This window comes from Triticum dicoccoides, chromosome 5B, assembly GCF_002162155.2.
Source record: "Triticum dicoccoides isolate Atlit2015 ecotype Zavitan chromosome 5B, WEW_v2.0, whole genome shotgun sequence".
Lineage (NCBI taxonomy): Eukaryota > Viridiplantae > Streptophyta > Magnoliopsida > Poales > Poaceae > Triticum > Triticum dicoccoides.
This window is the reverse complement of record NC_041389.1, coordinates 527,542,627-527,549,003: the sequence shown is the minus strand read 5'-3', so window position 1 is coordinate 527,549,003 and position 6,377 is coordinate 527,542,627.

Genomic DNA, 6,377 nt, shown 5'->3' with positions numbered 1-6,377 from the left:
CCTCTCTCTCCCCTTCCCTCTCCTCTCCTACTCCAACAAGGAAAGGGGGAGTCCTACTCCCGGTGGGAGGAGGACTCCTCCTGGCGCGCCCCTCCTGGCTGGCCGACCCCCTTCCCCTGGCTCCTTTATATATGGGGGCAGGGGGGCACCTCTAGACACAACAATTGATCATTGATCTCTTAGTCGTGTGCGGTGCCCCCCTCCACCATAGTCCTCCTCGATAATATTGTAGCGGTGCTTAGGCGAAGCCCTACGACGGTAGAACATCAAGATCGTCACCATGCCATCGTGCTGACGGAACTCTCCCTCGACACTCGGCTGGATCGGAGTTTGAGGGACGTCATCGAGCTAAACGTGTGCTAGAACTCGGAGGTGCCGTAGTTTCGGTGCTTGATCGGTTGGGCCGTGAAGAAGTACAACTACATCAACCGCGTTGTTCTAACGCTTCCGCTTTCGGTCTACGAGGGTACGTGGACACACTCTCCCCTCTCGTTGCTATGCATCACCATGATCTTGCGTGTGCGTAGGAATTTTTTTGAAATTACTACGTTCCCCAACACCATCTACATACTTGCAATAGCCCGCTTGAAGCGGAACTCGCTGCCTGTATGGAAGGAATTGCCCTAGCCTATGATTGGAGAACAAAGCCTTTTGTTATTGAAACTAACTCGCAAGTTACGGTAAACATGATCATGCAGCACTAGTAGAAAAACAATTAACAGTCCCGGTTCGTAAGGGCCTTTAGTCCCGGTTCATGAACCGGGACTGATGGGTCGTTACTAATACCTCAACCCATTAGTCCCGGTTCAAACACGAACCGAGACCAATGTGCCTACACGTGGCATGTGCGCCGAGCCCAGTCAGGGGGGGCCTTTGGTCCCGGTTGGTGGCACCAACCGGGACCAAAAGGCATCCACGCGTCAGCATTCCAGTGGCTGGGGTTTTTTTTTGAAGGGGGGGGGTTGGGGGTTTTGGGGGGTTAATTTAGGTGTTTCATATATTGTGTTAGCTAGCTAATTAATAGAGAGAAGTGTCCTCTCTTATGTCCGTGCTTGGTCGACGCTACGTACTATATACATAAGTGATCGAGAGAACCATTGAGTACAGAAGTTCGTCATGCATACCGAGAGAAGCGATCGATCGACCTCTCCTTCTCGGAGAGATTGGTCGAACAACAAGTTTTCGTATCATGTATCCGACGCTACTGGCTACATACATGTACAATATATAAGATCTCTTAATTACAATCCCTAGCAATTGAAATCAACTTCCACATGGTATTCTCCGGCTTTATTGATGACGTGGTCAAGAAAGAATCCCGCCAATTCCTCTTGAATTGCTTTCATGCGATCTGGTTCTAGGAGTTCATTCCACATCTGCCACGTCTAATTTGAAGAAGGGGGTTAATTAATACATATATATGAATGAAACTCAACAGAAATGATGGTGTAATAAAATGAAATTGTGAATATTATTGCTTACGCACTTCATATTGTCTTTGAGAGTAGCCCCGCTTGTTTTTCAAAGTCGCGTTGTGGATGAACTCGCACACGTAATATCCACAGAAATCATTCCCTTGTTCCTGCCACAAGCACTTTACAAGAAATAGAGGTCAATCAAACTGATAATGAAGCATTATAAATGGCATTGATGAAAGTATAGCTATAGAATCAACGGGAGATGCACGCAACTAGCTAGCCAGTAGTACTTACTTTCGGGTATGTATATCGCAGCTCCTTCGGCAGTCCCGGAGCTTCTGCGGTGAACTGTTTCCAAACCCTGCAAGACAAAGAAAATAATTATTACTACTTGAGATATCAGGAAATGAACAAAAAGTTGCCGATATGGTGCGATAATGATCGATTGAACTTACTTGTTGAGCAATTCAGTCATGTCCGCATAGGTTTTGGGATCTTTCCGTCTCGAGTCTAAGACGGTTACTAGTCCTCGCTCAAGCTTAATCTCCAGAAGAACATAGTGGTACCTGCGCACGCATGCATAACTCATCAATTACATTACTATAACCTCGCTCGAGTAATAAGGGAAACCGAATATGCACACGACAGTAACACTCACTTGTCGTTGTAAGGAAAGAGTATGTTATCTTTGTTTTGATTTTTGATCAACGATCGTAGCAAGTTGTCCTCGGCCTCTTCAACGTCCTTTTCAACCAGAAATTCATCTATGATATTTGTGTTAATGAACCCAATATCATAAATTTCTTGTTTTTTGCACTCGACGATCTTCAATCTGCATAATATATTGAGGATAATTAATTATAAATACATGAAATGAAAGAGCCGAGCTATATATAGAGACTTAATGACAGAAATAGTACTTACAGGCAGTAACAAAAGACCATTAGTTTATCGAGGGCCTTTTGATTGAAGAATGCGAAGAACTCATCAAATGGAACAGTCAACAGATCACTTGCAACGAGGTCGTGCTCCTCTTTAATATTCAGATACAAAGCATTCGTCCCCCCCAGACTCTCTGCAGGTTTCCATGTACCAATTATGGAATCTTCGCATCATTGTTGTTAGAGATTTTTCATCTTTGACGAGAGGCTTCCCGTACTCGTATCTGTGTTCGTCCACCTCCAAGAAATCAGGAAGTTGATCGTCAGGCATGTAATCTGCAAGATTGCCATAACCGGTCACCGTCCCCGGAGCATTAGACACATTGAGCGGGGGGGGCACGATTGTTGTGCTTGTTCGTCGAGCTGGGCATTTTTCCCCTTTGCTCGTTCTTTTAACCTTTTATCACTGACAGTAGTTCTCGACCGCTGGGCTTGGAGATATGTCTGTTCAGTAATGCGCTGATAGTTGGTTCTCGACGGAGACTTTGGTGGTTTCCTCAGGGCATCAATAGTGCGCTTTGCTTTCACCGGATCTACCTTCTCCTCCGGAGGTGGATGTCTCTTTGCTTTCACCCCTTCAAAGAGCTCCTTCACGTGGGTCCGCACAATCATATCGTTTTTCTCCTCGGTCCTCTCGTACGGTAACTTCTCTAGAGGCTTGAGAGGTGGACCGTATCTGTATTGCCTCCCGCCTCTGGTTGTGCTGCTAGACGCCGGAGCAGACGGAGCGGCTGCGGCGTCTGTCTTCTTTCGTGCTTGCTTACAAGGCAGAGGAGAAGGAGTATGACGCGCCAGAGCAGCCGGGGCGGCGGCGGGTCTCTTCCGCCCTTGCTGGCGAGGCGGAGAAGGAGGAGGATGCTAGCTTCTCGGGAGCGCCGGCGCAGGCGGAGAAGGAGGCGGAGTGCCGCCACGCGCCAGAGAAGGAGGCGGAGTGCCACCACGCGTGCCCTGATCGTCACTCGCCGGAGGAGGAGGCGGTGGAGGAGGCGGAGTGCCCTGACTCGCCGGAGAAGGAGGAGGAGGTGGAGGTGTCCAGTTCGGAAGGTTGATGAGCTCCTTCCGCCATAGGCATGGAGTCTTCAGAGCAGAACCCAACCTAGTCTCCCCTTCATCGGTAGGGTGGTCAAGCAGGAGGTCCTCAAATCCCTCCATTATTTCATCCACCATCACCTTAGCATATCCTTCTGGAATCGGCCGGCAGTGATAAGTTGCTTCGGATCCAGTAGGATAAACAGAGCCAACAGCCGCCTTGACCTTCAAATTCATCCATCGTGCCATAATGTGGCAATGTTGAGACTCCGTGATAGCATCCACGGGATAGCTGGCAGGAGCCGTCAAGACATGCTCCGGCTGAAGCAGCTCGGTGGAAGCCACGCTGCTTCTCCGCTGAGATGGCGGGGTAGCTTCGGGGGAAGCTTCGGCAGGTCGTTTGCTGCGATCTGCTGCTTCTCGTTCCTCTTCTCGTTCCTCTAGCCCCATTACCCTTTCGTGCAGCGCCTGTAGTTGGCCCTGCTCCAGTTTCTTCCTCCTCTCGTGGGTTTTGTAACCCCCTGCGTCCGGAAAACCAACCTTCCACGGAATGGAGCCTGGCGTGCCTCGTGTCCGTCCAGGGTGCTCAGGATTCCCGAGGGCCATTGTGAGCTCGTCCTTCTCCCTGTCTGGTACGAACGTCCCTTTCTGTGCTGCATTGATATAGTGTCGAAGGTTCTTGACTGGTAATTCCAGTTGCTCGTCCGTCCAACGGCACATCCCTGATACAGGGTCCAAGGTTCCGCCAGCCCCGAAGAACCAAGTCCGGCAACGGTCTGGCCATCTCATTGTCTCTGGTTCGATCCCTTTTTCAAGCAGACGATTCTCCTCCTTGGACCACTTAGGCCGGGCTTTGAGGTAGCCACCTGACCCCGTGCGACGGTGAAGCTTCTTCTTCGCAGCATTTTCCTTGTTCGTCGCCGACATCTTCTTACTCTTTTCCGATGTCTTGTGGGCCACAAATGCGGGCCAATGATCTTTGATCTTCTCATATTTGCCGATGAATTCTGGTGTCTTTTTTTTCCGACAAAATGGTTCAACTCTTTCCTCCACCTCCCGAATAGGGTTGCCATCTTCTTAAGAGCACAAGACTTGATTAATTGCTCTTTAACTGGCTTCTCCGGATCCTCCTCTGGTGGTAGGGTGAAATTTGCCTTCAGCTGAGTCCAAAGATCTTCTTTCTGCATATCATTAACATAAGACACCTCAGGGTCGTCCTTAGGCTTATACCATTCTGGATGCTGATCGGGATCTTGTCCCTAACAAGAACCCCGCACTGAGCAGAAAATGCGTTCTTTGTCCGGATGGGTTCAATCGGTTCGCCGTCGGGCGCGATTTCTATGATCTCAAACCTTTCATCTGAGCTCAACTTTTTCTTCGGGCCTCGTCTCCTTACCGAAGTTGTGCTCGATTCGGAGGGCTAGAAATTAAAAGGAAGAAAGACGAGAGTAATTAATATGTGTACATATACCAAAACAATGAATGCATCAATTAACTAGTCAGCACGGGCTTAACTAATATATATACCTGGCCGGACTCGGTTCGGTCATTGGAGCAGTCAGCACGGTCTCCTTCTTGTACCTCCATTGGGTCATCACCGGAGCCATCATGAACATAGCCCTCTTCTTGTACCGGCATTAATGGTCCGGAGCCATCATGAACATGGCCCTCTTCTTCACCCAGTCCTTCCTGACCAACAATGTCGTTGAAAAATGACGCAATGACATCAGTTCCTTCTGCGATTATCTTCCCCAACATCGCTTCTGTTGCTTCGTCTCGGTAGTGCTCCATAGTTTCTGCAAATATTTACAGCATGTCAATTATTATTCAAACATGGTACAGATGGATATATATTAGTGGCAAACGTAGAACCAGCTAGCTAATCACAATAAGGAATCATGTTAGTGACCTCGATGCTGCTTCTTTAGGGTTTGGGATCGCCTCGACACAACGCTTCAAGGGTTTGGGGTGGCCTCGACGACAATGCTCTTTTAACTTGGTAAATTTGGGTGGCCTCGAGAGTTTTGGTCGACTGAGAGGGCCGAGGGGGGTGCTGCCGTTGTATAGGGTTATCACGGTCGAGAGGGGGTATATATATCGACCGCCCCTCATGTCGAAGTTATCTCGAGGGGGCGGCGAGGGCGAAGGCGAGCAGCCTGACGGCGACTGACCCGATAAAACATAAGAAAACGAAGAAGAAATAAAAAGAGAAGAAGAAGAAAGGAATAGAGGAGAAGATCAAAGAAAAAAAAGAAGAAGAAAAAAGAGGAGAAGAAGAAAGGAATAGAGGAGAAGAAGAAAAAATAGAGATTCTATTTTTTCTTCTTCTCCTCTTCCTTTTCTTCTTTTTTGTTCTTCTTATTTATTTCTCCTCTATTCCTTTCTTTCTTCTTCTCCTCTTCTTTTTCTTCTTCTCCCTCGAGAAAGGAAAATAATTAAGGAAAATGAAGAAAAGAGGAAGAAGGAAGAAGGAAGAAGAAGAAGAAAGGAATAGAGGACAAGAAGAAAAAATAGATTTTTTTTCTATTTTTTCTTCTTCTCCTCTATTCCTTTCTTCTTCTCCTCTTATTTTTCTTCTTTTTTCTTCTTCTTATTTATTTCTCCTCTTCGTTTCCTCTCCTCTTCTTTTCCTCTCCTCTTCTTCTCCTTTTCTTCCTCTTCTTATTTTCCTTTTTCCTCTCATTCTTTTTCTTCTTCTTCTTCCTTCTTCCTTCTTCCTCTTTTCTTCCTTTTCCTTATTTTACTTTTTCCTCTACACTAACCTAATTAAAATGCACTAACCTAAAATCGATATCTACTAACAACCTAAATAAAAAATTAATACATATATGAAAAAACATATATAAACAAAAAAATGCTATGAACATTATATTCATACATACATAGCCACATCCATTCATCATATAGCTACCACATACATATATACATTAATTATATATATGAAAAAAATGCAATGAACAAAAAAATACACATGTATGTATGAAAAAAA